This window comes from Bison bison, unplaced genomic scaffold (assembly GCF_000754665.1).
Source record: "Bison bison bison isolate TAMUID 2011002044 unplaced genomic scaffold, Bison_UMD1.0 scf7180017864136, whole genome shotgun sequence".
In the NCBI taxonomy this organism is placed as follows: domain Eukaryota; kingdom Metazoa; phylum Chordata; class Mammalia; order Artiodactyla; family Bovidae; genus Bison; species Bison bison.
In genome coordinates, this window is record NW_011494708.1 from 10,559,507 (window position 1) to 10,580,115 (window position 20,609).

Sequence of the window (20,609 nt, forward strand, 5' to 3'; positions counted from 1 at the left end):
CAGCAGCAACATTATTTATCATTGTTTTAGCATTTGTCTTCTATCTTTACTTACCTGTTGTATCATCACCTGGAAAACATTATCTGCTTTTAAAGGACTTACACAACTATCTCTGCTGCTGCTGCTAAGTCGCTTCAGTCGTGTCCAACTCTGTGTGACCCCATAGGCGGCAGCGCACCAGGCTCCCCCGTCCCTGGGATTCTCCTGGCAAGAACACTGGAGTGAGTTGCCATTTCCTTCTCCAATGCATGAAAGTGAAAAGGGAAAGTGAAGTCGCTCAGTCATGTCCGACTCTTAGCGACCCCATGGACTGCAGCCTACCGGGCTCCTCCGTCCATGGGATTTTCCAGGCAAGAGTACTGGAGTGGGGTGCCATCGCCTTCTCCGACACAACTATCTCAGTCCTGCCTAGATATTTTCTCTATCTTGTGGTCAATTCAATATAATATAACATTATCACAGGAGTGAAATCTCATCATATTTACCAGTTCCAGTTACATCCCAAGGGTAGGAGATTATTCAAGGCCAAGGTCATTGAGGATCATTTTTAGAATTCTATTCACCAAAATATGGAAAACAGTTCTACTTTAGCCCAGATTTACAAGCATTCATTCCATGCAAAAAGGAGGCCACCAGTTATTTTTAGTGTATATTGACTGTAACATTTAATAGATAACATAATAAGAATAATGAGACTGTGCACAGCATTTTTCCTCAGACACTTTCACATTTGCCCCTCATGGGAAAACTTAGGCAATTCTTATTATATCTACTTTCTAGAGGTAGAAATGGAGCACAGAGATTTTAAGTAAACTCTTCTGAAGTTCCACTAGTGGAAAATTCTCAATTCAAGGGAAAGTCTGATTCTAAACACATTATGTTTTACTTAACACAGAATTATTTATTGTAGATAATTTGCTTTACCAGAATCATAAGGCATGCTTGCTTTCACTATCATGGAGTGAGTGTCTTCCATGGTTTGATGTGCAATATAACTACATGAGTTAGAAATAATGAAAATATTAAAATAAGGATAGTACCCAATATGAGGTGAATGATGTTTCCCTGCCTCTCTGAGGCAATGACAGTGTTGAATACTAGAGATAAGAATTCAGGGAAAGAACTCCTAATTCAGGACTCTCCGTCATCAACTGACCCACTTCTCTTCAGGGGGTTCGCCAACTGCTTGAGTTGTGGAAATCAGGCTTTCCCCTCTGCTATATGTCTGGAAGCCTATTCTGACCTACTTAGATTTCTAAATAGCCTTTCCTGGTGCTAGGTAGTAGTTACCACTGAGGAGAGAAAAACACTACTCCTTACACTCCATTAACCTGTTGACTGCCAGAACTGTTTCATTCCCCAAGAACTGTGCCAGTCTCTTTTCTTCTGTTTAAGTTAGCTGCCTGTTATAATGTAGCTTGATTATTCAGAGAGCTAAGTAAATGAGGTATCATTAGATGCAGATCCAGAGGGACAGTGAAATCACTTAAGACATCATAACCCCTTCTTCAGGATGACATTTTCAATAGAAATTTTAACTCTGGAATACTTTCTGCCAAGTTAAAGAAACATACAACTTTAGTAACTAGTTGGTCTTAATATATTGCTTGCAAAATTTGTATAAGGAATCTCAGTGATGGTCTCTGGGAGAATTATGCAAAAATAAGATTTAGATTTACTAGTTTATGCACTGTTGATTTTTGATGTCGCTCTTCTGAGAAAGAATACTTCCTAAATTACGTACTTTAGCCTCCATGGCCTGGAAATTTTCACATATTCTGAGTGTGATTACATATGGCATAGCACACCTTTTTAAGAGTTCAAGTGTTAAATCAAAGAGCTCTATAGGAAATAAGTACTATAGTAGCTTCAAAAGGAAAGCTAAACACATCTAATAATAGCATAGGCCAAATGTAAAGGACAATTTAAAAAAAAATAAAAAGAAAATATAAGTATACTGATATGACAGGGAGACAGAAAGGTAAGCAGATAATAGATGACAGATAACAGATTTGTTATCTTTCTGGTATTTCAGCAATCTGAAATACTTAGTTTGGCATTGTAAAACAATCTAAATATATTTCACTTCAATTTTGAAATTTGGATAAGAGAAATAAAGTTCAGTTCAGTTCAGTCACTCAGTTGTGTCCAACTCTTTGTGACCCCATGAACCGCAGCACGCCAGGCCTCCCTGTCCATCACCAATGCCCACAGTCTACTCAAACCCATGTCCATTGAGTCGGTGATGCCATCCAACCATCTCATCCTCTGTCATCCCCTTCTCCCCCTTCCCTCGATCTTTCCCAGGATCAGGGTCTTTTCAAATGAGTCAGCTCTTCCCAGCAGGTGGCCAAAGTATTAGAGTTTCAACTTCAACATCAGTCCTTCCAATGAACACCCAGGACTGATCTCCCTTAGGATGGACTGGTTGGATCTCCTTGCAGTCCTAGGGACTCTCAAGAGTCTTCCCCATTACCACAGTTCAAAACCATCATCTTTGGTTCTCAGATTTCTTCATAGTCCAACTCTCACATCCATACATGACTACTGGAAAAATGATAGCCTTGACCAGATGGACCTTTGTTGGCAAAGTAATGTCTTGGCTTTTTAATACGCTGTCTAGGTTGGTCATAACTTTCCTTCCAAGAAGTAAGCATCTTTTAATCTCATGGCTGCAATCATCATCTGCAGTGTTTTTGGAGCCAGAAAAATAAAGTCAGCTACTGTTTCCACTCTTTCCCCATCTATTTGCCATGAAGTCATGGGACCTGATGCCATGATCTTCGTTTTCTGAATGTGGAGCTTTAAGTCAACATTTTCACTCTCTTCTTTCACTTTCATCAATAGGCTCTTTAGTTCTTCTTCACCTTCTGCCATAAGGGTGGTGTCATCTGCATATCTGAGGTTATTGATATTTCTCCTGGCAATCTTGATTCCAGCTTGTGCTTCTTCCAGCCCAGCGTTTCTCATGATGTATTCTGCATATAAGTTAAATAAACAGGGTGACAATATACAGCCTTGATGTACTCCTTTTCCTCTTTGGACCAGTCTGTTGTTCCATGTCCAGTTCTAACTGTTGCTTCCTGACCTGCATACAGGTTTCTCAAGAAGCAGGTCAGGTGGTTTGGTATTCCCATCTCCTTCAGATTTTCCACAGTTCATTGTGACCCACACAAAGGCTTTGGCATAGTCAATAAAGCAGAAATAGATGTTTTTCTGGAACACTCTTGCTTTTTTGAGGATCCATCAGATGTTGGCAATTTGATCTCTGGTTCCTCTGCCTTTTCTAAAACCAGGTTGAACATCTGGAAGTTCATGGTTCAATTTTGAAAGCCTGGATTGGAGAATTTTGAGCATTACTTTACTAGCATGTGAGATGAATGCAATTGTGCGGTAGTTTGAGCATTCTTTGGCATTGCCTTTCTTTGGGATTGGAATGAAAACTGACCTTTTCCAGTCCTGTGGCCACTGCTGAGTTTTTGCAATTTGCTGGCATATTGAGTGCAGCACTTTCACAGCATCATCTTTTAGGATTTGAAATAGCTCAACTGGACTTCCATCACCTCCACTAGCTTTGTTCATAGTGATGCTTCCTAAGGCACACTTGACTTCACATTCCAATATTTTGGCTCTAGGTGAGTGATCACACCATCGTGATTATCTGGGTTGTGAAGATCTTTTTTGTACAGTTCTTCTGTGTATTCTTGCCATCTCTTCTTAATATCTTCTGCTTCTGTTAGGTCTGTATCATATCTGTCCTTTATTGTGCCCATCTTTGCATGAAATAGTCCCTTGATATCTCTAATTTCCTTGAAGAGATCTCTAGTCTTTCCCATTCTATTGTTTTCCTCTATTTCTTTGCATTGGTCACTGAGTAAGGCTTTCTTATCTCTCCTTGCTAGTCTTTGGAACTCTGCATTCAAATGGGTATATCTCTCATTTTCTCCTTTGCTTTTTGCTTCTCTTCTTTTCCCACCTATTTGTAAGGCCTCTCAGACAAGTCACTTTGCTATTTTTCATTTATTTTTCCTGGAGATGGTCTTGATTTCTGTCTCCTGTACAATGTTACAAACCCCTGTGCATAGTTCATCAGGCACTCTATCAGATCTAGTCCCTTAAATTTATTTTTAATTCCACTGTATAGTCATAAGGGATTTAATTTAGGTCATACGTGAATGGTCTAGGGTTTTCCCTACTTTCCTTAACTCTGAATTTGGCAATAAGGAGTTCATGATCTGAGACACAGTCAACTCCCAGTCTTGTTTTTGCTGACTGTATAGAGCTTCTCCATCTTTGGCTGCAAAGAATATAATCAGTCTGATTTTGGTGTTGACCATCTGGTCATGTCCATGTGTAGAGTCATCTCTTGTGTTGTTGGAAGAGGGTGTTTGCTATGACCAGTGCATTCTCTTGGCAGATCTCTATTAGTCTTTGCCCTGCTTCATTCCATATTCCAAGACCAAATTTGCCTGTTACTCCATGTGTCTTGACTTCCTACTTTTGCATTCTAGTCCCCTATAATGAAAAGGACATCTTTTGGGGGTGTTAGTTCTCAAAGGTCTTGTAGGTCTTCGTAGAACCATTCAACTTCAGCTTCTTCAGCATTACTGGTCAGGATACAGACTTGGATTACTGTGATATTGAATGGTTTGCCCTGCAAACAAACAGAGATCATTCTGTCATTTTTGAGATTGCATTCAAGTACTGCATTTTGGACTCTTTTGTTCATTATGATGGCTACTCCATCTCTTCTAAGGGATTCCTGCCCACAGTAGTAGATATAATGGTCATCTGAGTTAAATTCTCCCATTCCAGTCCATCTTAGTTCGCTGATTCCTAGAATGTCGACGTTCACTCTTGCCATCTCCTGTTTGACCATTTTCAATATGCCTGGATTCATGAACCTAACATTCCAGGTTCCTATGCAGTATTGCTCTTTACAGCATTGGACCTTGCTTCTATCACCAGTCACATCCACAACTGGGTGTTGTTTTTGCTTTGGCTCCATCCCTTCATTCTTTCTGGAGTTATTTCTCCACTGATCTCCAGTAGCATATTGGGCACCTACCGACCTGGGGAGTTCATCTTTCAGTGCCCTATCTTTTTGCCTTTTCATACTGTTTGTGGGGTTCTTAAGGCAAGAATACTGAAGTAGATACTTGGATATACTGATTTGTTAGAGTATTTCTTCCAGCTGTGACTCAGAGCACACATGCTTTGCTTATATAGGTACTATAAACCCAAGTTTCTAGACTCACCTTCCCAAATAAAATTAAACATTCTAGTAAAAGAAGCTTCCAACTGTTTATAACATTGAATTTTAAAATAATAAGAGTTATAATTGGTATCATAGAACAAATAGGTACCCAGAGTTTTTATTATTCAAGGAATACTTAGAGGAATTTTGACCTTTTTAATTTCCAAAGAAGCCACAGATGGGTATGTATTTATTAAAACCTGGTAGGTTAAAATGTCATATGAGTGCATGCTTTTTTTTTTTTACTTCCATTTATGAATATATCAACAATGTAAGTGTATAATTCTGTATTATTACTGATTAATATTAGCAGGAAGACATTTGTCAAGGTTTATTAGAAAAGGGTAATAGTCGCTCAGCAAATTTTACTTTAAAGTTTGCAAATGTGAGGATTTTACTTTAGTTCCTAAACCAGCTAAAGTGCTGGTTTTCTTGGAGTTTTCATAAAACAAAGAAAAAATTAAAGTTGTGATAACAATATTGGATTTTATGATAACAATACTGGATTTTATTCAAAATGAAAATAATTTATTTTGTTGACATTAACATATATGAAAATATTAATTCTAGAAATTTATTAAAGACATTATTACTACTTTTGTAGATGTACATGTGCAATCTTTTTCAGAGAATTTATTGTAGTTAAATATATTGTTTTCTCCAACTTTAATATTGAATCACTAATATCCTTACTTGATGCCTGTCAAATAATATGGCACACGTAGTTCTTGTATGTTTTTAATTTTGGTTATGTGAATGAATCCAATGAAAAAGTCTGATACTCATTTGGCCTTTTAGAAATACAAGAGAAATATTTTCCCTGGAAAATGATTTCTTGGAAAACTGAGGTTGAGAGAATTCTATTTATTTAAAAAATATATTAAATAGCATATATTTTTCTGCCTTTTAAAACGTAATGGATGCCTCTAACAACGACAACAAATTCACTTGAAACCATGAAAGATCTGTGTTAAAGAAGGCGTTACCCTCTTTAATAATGGTATTATCTCTTTTATAATGAAAAGCCAGTAGAGTACATAGACAGTGTCTCTGGTTACAGATTTACTCCCAAGTAGATGTGTGAGTTTACACAAGTTATTTAAAATTTCAAGAAATCAACTCCTTACTTGCAAAGTCAGATAAGCTGAACAGAATCTCAAAGAGTTCTGATTTCACTAGGATCAGCAAGACTATGCTGGTATAATGGGGGGAAAAATCAGTCACTTTTTCTTTTTATGCTCAAAATCTGAAGATCCAGTCAACTCTCTATAGCCACTGTCCTTCATGCACTTATTTAGTGACTGAGAATAAGGCTGTTGTTACTATATTATCTGGAAACATGTGGATTTCTTGGATGCTCAAAAAAAATACAGGATGATTGTTTATAAGCAAGTATAGGCTTTGGACCTGACAAAGATTGTCTCCTCAACCAAACTCTAGAAAGATATCTCTGAGATCACTTTTAAACAAGTGCTGTCCTTGGGCCTTATCCTCAAGAGCTCAGTTGTAGCAAGAATCTAGGTGAGTCAGTTTAATGAGAATGTCCCACCATCAATAATTGATCAAATTCTTCATCTCTCACTACTATAGACTGAATATTTATGTCCCCCTAAAATTTCTATGTTGGAATCTGCTGGCTCCTAATTGGCTTCACAGGCACCGTATTAGGTAGAACCTTTGGGAGATGAATAGGTCATGATGGTGAAGCACTCAGAAATGGGATTAGTGCTCAGATTTCATAGAAATCTCTTGCTCCTCCCATCACGATGAAGTTACAACAAGAGAGGGCCTTCTGTGAAACAGAGAGCAGAAGCTGCCAGATGCTGAATCTGCAGGCTCCATGATCTAGGAGCAAAAAGCCTTCAGAACTGTGAGAAATAAATTGCTTTTGTTCATAAGCTACTCAAAATAAAGTAGCTTTATTAAAGAAGATATTGAGAAGAGGTGGCAAGAATACACAGAAAAACTATACAAAAAAGTTCTTCATGACCCAGATAAACACGATGGTGTGATCACTCACCTAGAGCCAGACATCATGGAATACGAAGTCAAGTAGGCCTTAGGAAGCATCACTACAATGAAAGCTAATGCAGGTTATGGAATTCCATCTGAGCTATTTCAAATCCTAAAAGATGATGCTGTGAAAGTGTTGCACTCAATATGCCAGAAAATTTGGAAAACTCAGCAGTGGCCACAGGACTGGAAAAGTCAGTTTTCATTCCAATCCCAAAGAAAGAAATGCCAAAGAATGTTCAAACTACTGCACAATTGTACTGATTTCACTTGCTAGCGAAGTAATGCTCAAAATTCTCCAAGCTAAACTTCAACAGTTGTGTGAACTGAGAATTTTCAGATATGCAAGCTGGATTCAGAAAAGGCAGAGGAACCAGAGATCAAACAGCCAACACTTGTTGGATCATAGAAAAAGCAAGAGGGTTCTAGAAAAACATCTACTTCTGCTTCACTAACTATGTTAATACCTTTGTGTGGATCACAACAAACTGTGGAAAATTCTTAAAGAGATGGGAATACCAGAACACCTTACCTGCCTCCTGAGAAATCTGTATGCAGGTCAAGAAACAAGAGTTAGAACTGGATATGGAACAATGGACTGGTCCCAATTTGGGAAAGCAGTACTTCGAGGCTATATATTGTCACTCTCCTTATTTAACTTATATATAGAGTACATCATGTGAAATGCCAGGCTGTATGAAGCACAAACTGGAATCAAGACTTCTAGAAGAAATATCAATAACCTCAGATACACAGATGACACCACACTTATGGCAGAAAGTGAAGAGAAACTAAAAAGGTTCTTGATGAAAGTGAAAGAGGAGAATAAAATAGGTGGTTTAAAACTCAACATTTAAAGAAAAAAAAAAAAAAAAGATCATGGCATCAGTTCCCATCACTTCATGGCAAAGAGATGAGGAAACAATGGAAACACTGACAGACTTTATTTTCTTGGGCTCCAAAATCACTGCAGATGGTGTCTGTAGCCACAAAATTAAATAATGGTTTCTTCTTGGAAGTAAAGCTATGACCAACCTAAATAGCATATTAAAATGCAGAAACATGATTTTGCCAACTAAGGTCTATATAGTCAAAGCTATGGTTTTTCCAGTAGTCATGTATGGATGTAAGAGTCTGGACCATAAAGAAGGCTGAGTGCCAAACAATTGATGCTTTCAAACTGAGGTTTTGGAGAAGACTATTGAGAGTCCCTTGGACTGCAAGGAGATCAAACCAGTCAATGCTAGAGGAAATCAATCCTGAATATTCATTGGAAGGACTGATGCTGAAACTCAAGCTCCAATACTTCGGCCAGGTGATGTGAAGAGCTGTCTCATTAGAAAAGACCCTGATACTGGGAAAGATTGAAGTCAGAAAGAGAAGGGGACCACAGAGGATGAGATGGTTGGATGGCATAACCGACTCAGTGGACATGAGTTTGAACAACCTCAGGAATATGGTGGAGGACAGGGAAGACTGGCATGCTGACGTCCATGGTGTTGCAAAGAGTCGGACATGACTGAGTGACTGAACACAATAATAAGTGACTCATTCTATGACATTTTGTTGTAGTAGAACAAACAGACTAATTCCCCCAGGTAATACTTGATCACCTTTTCTTGACTTCCGTGAAACTTCTTTTAGGTCAGTTTGGCAAGAATTTGTCTATCTTCTTAGTAATTTTCTATCCACTGACCTCCCACCACCACCAGCCCTGCTCCTTAACTCTAAATCCCCACTTTTTCCTGGTGAACTTTGAAACTCTTCCTAGTTACATTCTGAGATACATATATATTTTTTTTCTCCATTGTAATAGGGCTTGAATAAGATCTGTCTTTACCACTTCTACAATTATCCAGCTTTGATTTCCTATAAAGGATGGAAGTGATATGTGACTCTTTCCCATACATGTCTTTGGTCACAGCTTGTCACACAGCCATGCTTATTCAAAGAGGCTTGTGGAAGTAAGATGAGAAGCACTGGAAATCCTTGTGAGAACTGATTATGTGTATTGTGTATTTCTTTGTGCTGTAACTTCCTAAAATTCCATTATTTTTTAAATTCCCCAGGGGAAAAGTATCAGGAGAAATAACAATTTTACCAATAGTGAAAAGCACTTTAAACATATATAAATACCTTTTCTCAATATATTCATGTTTTAGTTATGTCTGATATCATTCCTGTATCACCAGTGAACAAATTGAGGCACAAAGTAATGAAATACAATGATTAAAAATCATCTAAAACAGACTACTGCTTGGAGGCAAAAATATCTAGAATCTAACCTCCTATATTCTAATCCAAAATTATTTTCTACTATACTATGTCAAATGTAAATGTGACTGGAAAGTGCCACCAGAAATCACTATCAAGGAAAACCAGCTTGAAAGAAGATCCTAGTATTTGACTGAAAACAAGTAGTTTCATTTCTTTTTATTAAGATATGAGTTTCCAAAAATAGAAATTGTATTTCATCCTCTATTTGTTTCCTTCATGAGGTTCAAGACAGGGTAAGAAAGTGTTAGCTTCTTCCATCGTACCCAACTCACATACAGGTGTGCTCAGTCACCCAGTCCAACTCTTTGTGACCCCATGGAGTGCAGCTCACCAGACTCCTCTGTCCATGAGATTTTTCTGGCAAGAATACTGGATGGAGTGGGTTGCCTTTTCCTCCTCAGTGAGATATTCCTAACCCAGGGATTGAACCCACACCTCCTGAGTCTCCTACATTGGAAAGTGGATTCTTAACCATTTCACCACCTGGAAAGAAAAACCCTAAGTGCATGCTCCCATCAAAATTTGTTTTTTCCAGGACACTACTCACAATGTCACAAATGAACCCGTGTACCAATCTGTGATCATGTGTGAAACACCCCTAGGTAACAGTACCTTATAAAATATTAAAACATACAGACTCATAGAGAACATCTAAAGTTCTCATTTGTAGATAAGACACCTGAGTCTCAAGAAAAACCATCTGTTTTTCCATTGCTACTAAGCTATATTATTTGCTGTGTGTGCATGCTAAGTCACTTCAGCTGCATCTAACTCTTCGTGACTATATGGACTGTAAACCCACCAGGCTCCTCTGTCCATGGGATTCTCCAGGCAAGAATACTGGAATAGGTTGCCATGTCCTCTCTCAGGGGATCTTCCCAACTCAAGGACTGAATCAGTGACCCTTGGGTCCCCTGAACTGACAGGTGGGCTCTTTCCCACTAGTGCAACCTAGGAAGCCCATATTATTTGCTGTATTAGGTATAATTGAATAAAGTATAAGCAACCTATTTGGGGAGTTTATTTTAGAGTACTTCCAATAAGAAAATTCATATAGCTTGATTTTAAAAAGTAACCACATTGCCACTAATCTTCCCTATCCCTTATATGTTCCTTATTTCCTCCAGTTATCAGAGAAGAACAAAGACTATTACAAAGTTTCCCTGCTGGTAGGCCTAAGTAAGCTTCCCTTGCTTATGAGAGAAAGCACAAATTTTGCAGTCTGTTTGCCACACACTTCTCCATATTCATCAACAGTCCCACAGCCCATATCACAATCAGAGTGATGCCATTCCCCTTGGCACACACAATGGTATTTCATAACTCAACTGAGCACACAAAAATACACCATTTTGCTATTGCTCACCTTTATTCAATTTCCCCTTCTTCCAGTCCTTCAAAGTCCTATCGTTCTCCTCCCTTCATTTCAAATTGTATCTCTTCAGGAAAGACACTCTTATCTCCCTTAGGAGAGGTCTGCATGTGATTGAAAAATATTTTTCATATCACTATCAAAGTATTTATCAAACTCTTGTGCAATTTTTCTCTGTTTCACCCAATAGATCCTTTGAAAGCAGGCACCACATTTCATGCATTTTCTTTTTTCAGAGATACCAGAGTCTCTGGGGCTTCCCTGGTGGCTCAGTGGTAAAGAATCTGCCTGTCACGCAGGAGACATGGGTTCAAATCCTGGGTCTGTAAGACCCCCGGGGAGTAGGAAATGGTAACCCACTCCAGTATTTTGGCCTGGAGAATCCCATGGACAGAGGAGCCTCATGGGCTAGAATCCATAGGGTTGCAAAGAGTCAGACACAGTTTAGCAACTGAGCATGCACCCTTGCACAGAGTCTCTGACTTCTAATAGCTGTCTAAGAAAATTTGTGGGAGAGTAAAAATATTAATTAATAAAAATGACTTTCACAGGACTCCCCTGTGGTCCAGTGGTTAAGAGTCCCTGTTTCCACTGCAGGGAGCACAGTTTCGATTCCCATTGGAACAAAGATCCTATATGCCACCTTGTGCGCCCCTCCCCCCCCCAAAAAAAGCTTAAAATAAAGCTAAAAATGACTTTCACTGACACAACACTTTACAGATCTCAAGTACTTTTCCTATTGTGTTATACCTACCCTTCACCACATAATGTCCATCTATTTATAATTCTTAGACACAGGGTTCACCATATTCAAGTCCTATCTCTAAAGAAAACTGCTAGCAATTGGGCAATGGGCAACATTGAACAAACTCTTGACACAGCTGTGACTCCTAGTAACTCATCCAGTTGTGTATCTCTCTACTTCCAAATGGCATGACCACAGCTACACGGCAGTAATTTAAACAAGCAGCTAGTCACATTTTCTCAAACTGTAGAAAACAAGGGTTTCAAGGCTACACACCAATTTCCCTTTGTAAGGTGTTTCACTCATTATGTTCACTGACCTTATTTCCACTGTGTTAGTTTCTATTGCTCTCTGCTTGAGGAGTTTAATGAGTGTGTGAATTCCACTGGGTATTCTGATTACAATAGTCCTGCATATGTGCACCTCTTTATGAGAAAACACATTACCATGAATCCAGAAAAAAAGGTGTTTTTTGGCTCTTCGATCTGAATTTATACTTTCCTTCAATCATGGTTTCTCAACCCAAATTGTAATATTTATGACAAATAAGCTGGCGTGTCAAGAATAAATTCATGTGTTCTATTTCAGCCCAGCAAGAAGCAGAAAGGACATGAGATTTTTGAGTGAAACGACTAAGTTCCACCTGCACTACTTACATTTTGCTTGACACTGGGGATGTTTCTAACCACACTTAGCCTCAAGTTCTTCTTCTGCTAAATGTGGATACTAATTAGATACAGATTCTGTCAGAACCAAGAGAGGGGACAGATGTAAATGTGCCTTTTTTATATTCAAGGATGTATATGAATTTCACAGTATAACATTATATATGCACATTGTCATTGGTTTTTGCTAAATCCTATTCAGGTATTGACCTGCTGCCTCTTAATGCAGTCAAGGAATATAATTAAGCATATCTGACATCTAGTTCTGGCTCTTTAGTCAGGAGCATTAATGGCTGACATTGGGCAGCTCACAGTAACCTTAACCAAATCTGGCTCCTACCTTGGGTCTTAACAGACTTCTGAGAACTAGCCCTGTTTTGGAGCTACTGCATAAGAGTACATGACCACCTGTCAAAATAATTCCTTCTCTTTTGTATCTTTCTACCTTCCATGACTCGAATGCCAATGTAGTTTTTGCCTCTAACTGGAATCTATTCTTTGTCATTCATTCTGAAGAATATGTCAATAACCCTATTATATGGCAGTCAAAAAGAAAAATTTTCAGATAAAGTGCTGACCCACTTATAAATTAGAAATCAAGAAATCTGCTATCTAATATAAGGATTAGCATTTATGTGCTATGCTAAGTTGCTTCAGTCATGTCCAACTCTGCGACCCTGTGGACTGTAGCCTGCCAGGCTCCTCTGTCCATGGGACTTTCTAGGCAAGATTACTGGATTGGGTTACCATTTCCTTTTCCAGGGGATCTTCCCAACCCAGGGACTGAACCCATCTCTCTTATGTTTCCTGCATTGACAGGCAGATTCTTTACCAATAGTGCAACCTTTATGTACTGGACATCCCTAAATTTATATCATGTTTCATAAATCTTCTGCTGGAATTCAAGAGCCAAAATATTCAACTGACTATATAACATTACAACTGAAAATTATAAAATATATATGCAAACTTCAGGTTTTAGTCCAGTGTATAAGAAGTTTAGAAATCATCATTCTAGCCTAACAAAATGTAAAACGCCAAACAAACTGAAAAACCAGCAGTTCTTTTTAGATGTGTCAGAGAACTGAGGTCACAAGGCACAACTCTGCACAAAAAGGTGTAGACCACATGACTGGTAGTTGTAACAGTTTCTTTCTCAGGGTTGTTCAGAAATTCCCAACTCTGGACATCTCTTACTCTTACTTAGGGCACATGCATTTCTCTCTTGAGTGTTTTTTCAGTTCAGTCACTCAGTCATGTCCGACTCTTTGCGACCCCATAAATAGCAGCACACCAGGCCTCCCTGTCCATCACCAACTCCCAGAGTTCACTCAGACTCATGTCCATTGAGTCAGTGATGCCATCCAGCCATCTCATCCTCTGTCGTCCCCTTCTCCTCCTGCCCCCAATCCCTCCCAGCATCAGAGTCTTTTCCAATGAGTCAACTCTTCTCATCAGGTGGCCAAAGTACTGGAGTTTCAGCTTTAGCATCATTCCTTCAAAAGAAATCCCAGGGCTGATCTCCTTTAGAATGGACTGGTTGGATCTCCTTGCAGTCCAAGGGACTCTCAGAGTCTTCTCCAACACTACAGTTCAAAGCATCAATTCTTCAGCACTCAGCTTTCTTCACGGTCCAACTCTCACATCCATATATGACCACTGGAAAAACCATCAGTCCCTGATAATTCAGCATTCACTAGTAGTCTCTTGATGCTGGAGTTTCCCCACTTCTCTCATGGACTTTTGTACAGGACAGTAAACAATCCCATTCTAGCTTTCTCTCTTATGGTCTTACCTATAAATCTATGGAAAATGCACATTTCTTGACTCAACAAATTCTGAAAGAACTTGCCCATCTCAATTAGCTTACATTTTGCTTTCACGTGTTCCCAGTGGCTGGCAAGTCCCAGTCCATGGTGATGCAACATTCAAAAAAACACATCAAGTTCTCTGAAACAAAGAGGTGACTCAGAGAACTTTAAACTCTGGAAAACTCGACTAAAAATGTAATAATAATCATTGATATCTGCTGAATCATCATTTCAAATAAGGGGTGCAAAATTTTGAATACATTTATTTTGGAGTATTGTAACTCACACCAGAGTTTGAGTGAAACTAGCTTATCAATCCAGAGAAGGCAATGGCACCCCACTCCAGTACTCTTGCCTGGAAAATCCCATGGATGGAGGGCCTGGTGGGCTGTAGTTCATGGGGTCGCTAGGAGTCGGACACGACTGAGCAATTTCCCTTTCACTTTTCACTTTCATGCATTGGAGAAGGAAATGGCAACCCAATTCCAGTATTCTTGCCTGGAGTATCCCAGGAACTGGAGCCTCGTGGGCTGCCAGTTATGGGGTCGCACAGAGTCAGACATGACTGAAGCGACTTAGCAGCAGCAGCAGCTTATCAATTGGAGAAGGCAATGGCACCCCACTCCAGTACTCTTGCCTGGAAAATCCCAGGGACCGGGGAGCCTGGTGGGCTGCTGTCTATAGGGTCGCACAGAGTCGGACACGACTGAAGTGACTTAGCAGCAGCAGCTTATCAATAGTCTTTTTCCCTTTTTAAAAATTTCACTTACCTTTGAAATCTCATCAATTTGAAGCACATAACAATGATTATAATCTATTTTATAAAAGTTGGACATGCATTTTGTGATAAAATTTCCCTAAAATTACATATTCTTCTCTTTATGTTGTTTTGCTTTACAAGAGTAAATACATGTATTCAGTTGTAAAAATGGTAATTTTGTTATAGGAAAAGCAATGATTCCTAGAGAATGTGATATCATAGCTATCATCTATAGCCTTCAGTAGATTGCCTCTCAAGTCTCTTGATTTTAATACCTGCAGCATTGTAGAAACTACTCTTGTGAGCAAGCACAGGGTTTCCTGAACAGATGGACATATGGACTTGAGTGAAGATACTCAAGAGATCACTGATAAGCATGGAAAAAATTTGTATGTATTTGAACATATTTACTGAAATCACAGATTTCAGTAAATAAAAATCCAGATGGAATATTATCTTGCTGGAAATTATATGTAATTAAGAATATGTGCATGCATGCTAAGTTGCTTCAATCATGTCCAACTCTTTGCAACCCTATGGACTGTACCCCACCATGCTCCTCTGTCCATGGGATTCTCCAGGCAAGAATTCTGGAGTGGGGATCCATGCCCTCCTCCAGGGGATGTTCCTGACCCAGGGATCCAAATGGGGTATCTTGTGTCTCATGGCAGACAGGTTCTTTACCACTAGCACCACTTGGGAAGCCCTGATGAAGAACATGGTCACTATTAAAATACTTCTCAATATGCATTTATTCCATCTAATATATATGTGGGCATAAAAATTAAAAGGATGAAATCACATTTTAAGCTTTACAGTAAAATATTACTTAAACTTCTCATTAACTACAAAAAGAAAAAATGATGTGAACAATATAGTCCCTTAGGACATCCTTTCTCCAGTTACCTACTAGTTCCTATAGCTAGTCACAAGGGCCAGTAATTAAACCAAGGGAACAACAGCATTACTACCATAAAATGACTTGCTCCCAGTGGGTAGGGAACTGGTTTGTTGCAACTAGCTACAATGTTGGCTGTTTCTTTCAGAAAGTGCTAGGCTTCTAATACGAGTTCCTCATTTGTGATGCAAACCCACTGTTATGAATAGCGTCCATCTGCGCCCACTGGGACTTGCAGTCAAGGGAAAACAATGCAAATGTGCTGATACTTGTGGTGCCTGCTATGCTGTGGGGAATAAATTCCTTTGTCTCTGATCCAGAGGCCTTACATTGTCTCTCAGAAAATTTTTAGCTTAAGAAGTAGGGTAAAAACCTCAGACACTTTACAGTTCAAGATATATTCCTTAAGCAGTTTGAACAAAAGGCTATTTTAACATTGAAATTGAAGTCTTTGAGTTCACTTCTCAGATAAATCCACACAAACACAAATTGTTATATAAAGTTTAAGCAATGTGTTAGCTTCCTACAACCGCTGTGACTAATTACCACAAACATACAGTGGCTGAAAGAACATAAATTATAGTTCAATAAGTCAGATTCCAAAATCAGTCTCTCTAGGCTAAGGTCAAATCACTGGCAGTTTGGAGACTCTTGAAGAGGTTTATTTTTTTGCCCTTTCTATTTTCTGGTACCAGTCCTGATCCTTGGGCCATGGCCCTTCTTTAGTAATGAATCATTCCAACCACTGTTTCGGTAGCCATATTTCCTTCTTCTTACACTGACCCTCTGCTTTTCCACTAAAAGGACCCATTGGACTTACCCTGGATAATCCAGAATAATCTTTCCATCTCAACATCCATAACTTATTCACATTTGACAAGACCCTTTGCTATATATGACATCTTCTCAGGTTCATAGACATAGATAATTTTGTTCAGTTCAGTTCAGTCACTCAGTTGTGTCCGACTCTTTGCAACCCGATGGATTGCAGCACGCTAGGCTTCCTTGTTGATCACCAAATCCCAGAACTTGCTCAAACTCATGTCCATCAAGTTGGTAATGCCATCCAACCATCTCATCCCTCTGTTGTCCCCTTCTTTTCCTGCATTCAATCTTCCCAGCATCAGGGTTTCTCCAAGGAGTCAGTTCTGCACATCAGATGGCCAAGATATTGAAGTTTCAATTTCAGCATCAGGCCTTGCAATGAATATTCAGGACTGATTTCCTTTAGGATTGACTGGTTTGATCTCCTTGCTGTTCAAGGGACTCTCAAGAGTCTTCTCCAACATCATAGTTCAAAAGCATCAATTCTTTGGTGCTCAGATTTCATTATGGCCCAACTCTCACAGCTGAAAAAGCTGTAGCTTTGGCTATGGAACTTTTTCAGCAAAGTAATGTCTCTGCTTTTTAATACACTTTCCAGATTTGTCATAGCTTTTCTGCCAACGAGCTACGGTGTGATCACTCACCTTGAGCCATACATCTTGGAATGCAAAGTCAAGTGTGCCTTAGGAAGCATCATCACTACTAACAAAGCTAGTGGAGGTTATGGAATTCCAGATGAGCTATTTCAAATCCTAAAAGATGATGCTGTTAAGGTGCTGAACTCAATATGCCAGCAAAATTGTAAAACTCAGAAGTGGCCACAGGATTGAAAAAGTCAGTTTTCATTCCAATACCAAAGAAAGGCAATGCCAAAGAATGTTCAAACTACCTCACAATTGGACTCATCTCACATGCTAGCAAAGTAACGCTCAAAATTCTCCAAGCCAGGCTTCAACAGTACATGAACTGTGAACTTCCAGATGTTCTAGTTGGATTTAGAAAAGGCAGAGAAACCAGAGATCAAATTCCCAACATCCGTTGGAACCTTGCAAAAGCAACAGAATTCCAGAAAAACATCTACATTTTCTTTATTGACTATATCAAAGCCTCTGACTGTGTGGATCACAACAAACTGTGGAAAATTCTTAAAGAGATGGGAATACCAGACGACCTCACCTGCCTCCTGAGAAATCTGTATGCAGGCCAAGAAGTAACAGAACCGGACATGGAACAACAGACTGGTTCCAAATCAGGAAAGGAGTACGTCAAGGTTGTATACTATCATCCTGCTTATTTAACTCATATGCAGAGTACCTTATGTGAAATGCTGGGATAGATGAAGCACAAACTGGAATCACGATTGCAGGGAAGAATATCAATAACCTCAGATATGCAGATGACACCACCCTTATGGCAGAAAGTGAGGAACTAGAGAGCCTCTTGATGATAGTGGAAAAGGAGAGAAAAAGTTGGTTTAAAACTCAACATTCAGAAAACTAAGATAATGGCATCCTGTCCCATCACTTCATAGCAAACAGATGGAGAAACAATGGAAACAGTGAGAAACTTTATTTTGGGGGTTCCAAAATCACTCTAGATGGTGACTGCAGCCATGAAATTAAGAGACACTTGCTCCTTGGAAGGAAAGCTATGACAAACCTAAACAGCATATTAAAAAGCAGAGACATTACTTTGCTGACAAAGGTCCCTCTAATCAAAGCTATGGTTTTTCCAGTAGTCACGTATGGATGTGAGAGTTGGACTATAAAAAAACCGAGCACCAAATACCCGATGCTTTTGAACTGTGGTATTAGAGAAGACTCTTGAGAGTTTCTTGGACTGCAAGGAAATCAAACCAGTCAGTCCTAAAGGAAATCAGTCCTGAATATACATAGGAAGGACTGATGCTGATGCTGAAATGCCAATACATTGGCCACCTGACATGAAGCATTGACTCCTTGGAAAAGACCCTGATGCTGGGAAAGATGAAGGCAGGAGAAGGGGATGACAGAGGATGAGATGGTTGGATGGCATCACTGACTTGATGTACATGAGTTTGAGTAAGCTCTAGCAGTTGGTGATGGACAGGGAAGGCTGATGTGCTGCAGTCCATGGGGGTCACAAGGAGTCGGGCATGACTGAGCAACTGAACGGAACTGAATTTTCTTTGATTCATGGATCTAACATTCCAGGTTCCTATGCAGTACTACTTTTTACAGCATTGGAAAATTGCATTACCATTCAGATCCACGACTGGGTATTATTATTATTATTATTATTATTATTTTTTGCTTTGGCTCCATCTCTTCATTCTTTCTGGAGTTATTTCTCCACTCTTCTCCAGCATATTAGACACCTAACGACCCAGGGAATTTATCTTTCAACTTCATATCTTTTTGCCTTTTCATATTGTTTATGGGTTTCTCAACAGACTACTAAGGTGGTTTGCCATTCCCTTTTCCAGTGGACCACATTTTGTCAGAACTCTCCACCATGACCCATTGTATTGGGTGGTTCTACATGGCATAGACCTTTGAGGGGTCATTTTCTAATCCATCAGAATAGGTTCAAGTATGCTAAGAAGTCTGACAATGGCCCAAAGTTGATCACACAGAAAAATTTTCAAGAGAACTCTTTAGGGGATTCACAGACCTTTCCAGGGAGCCTGAGGATCCAAGAATAAGAAATAGAAGTTTATACTCAGGGACTCTTAATGAATAATTAGGACTTACCTGCATCATATATAATGCAGCATCATGAAGGCAACTGTGATATTCTACCTAGTGCAGTACAAATATGATAGACTTTCAACCAGAAGTAAAGGATTTTAATTCTATCCACATTTTTACTTGTGTGTCCTTGATAAGCCTATATAATCCATCTTTTGTATCCTAACTGGTTTATCTATTGAAAGGAATCAATACCTCTGATTGAATTTTTGTGATGATTACCTGGGTAAAACACATTATTAATTATAATGTTACATAAGTATATAATTTGTATCATGATATTTCAATATTACAATTAGTTTATGAAAATGTATTTTTATTTCACATTACATTGTTATGGAAAGAAATAATTTATAAATTATCAGTCAATATCTAAAAATTATAACACATTCTTTAATTTAAAAATTGTTAAGTCCTCTCCTTTCTCATATTTGTAGTGTGGCAACAGTTTAACAGTTTTCTAAAAAGCTTCTATTCTGAGTTAAAAAAAATCATTTTCCAAGATATTCAGAATATATTTAGAAGACAGTAAGATAAAATATTATATATAAATACTATTTGCAGACTACCTCACATTATAGACTGGATATCTATGACCTCACCCTCTCCAAAACTCAGATGCTAAAATCTTAACTCCCAGTGTGATATTAGGAGATGATGTCTTTGGGTAGTGATTAGGTCATGTAAGGAGCGCCCTCATGAATGTGATTAGTGCTCTTATAAGAGATCCCAGAGAGCTCTCTTTCCCTTTCCATCGTGTGGACTGTACAGAAAGATAGTTATATATAAACCAGGAGGAAGGTTTCACCAGTCACCGAATCTGCCAATGCCTTGATCTTGGATTTCCAGCTCTGGAATGGTGAGAAATAAATTTCCATTGTTTGCAAGCCACCCAGTCCATAGTATTTTGTTATAATAGCCTGAATGAAGTAAGATACCACACTTTTGAATAAAAAATATATTGACCTTTGTCCCAAATGTACATTAATGAGAGAAACTCATGTACATACAGAGATTTTTTGAATTTACCTATTACTTCAGAAAATTCAAGGATGTATTTCTCTTTAGTCCTAGGTGTTCTTTGGAAGGACTGATGCTAAAGCTGAAACTCCAATACGTTGGCCACCTCGTGTGAAGAGTTGACTCATTGGAAAAGACTCTGATGCTGGGAGGGTTTGGGGCAGGAGGAGAACGGGACAACAGAAGATGAGGTGGCTGGATGGCATCACCGATTCGATGGACCTGAGTTTGGGTGAA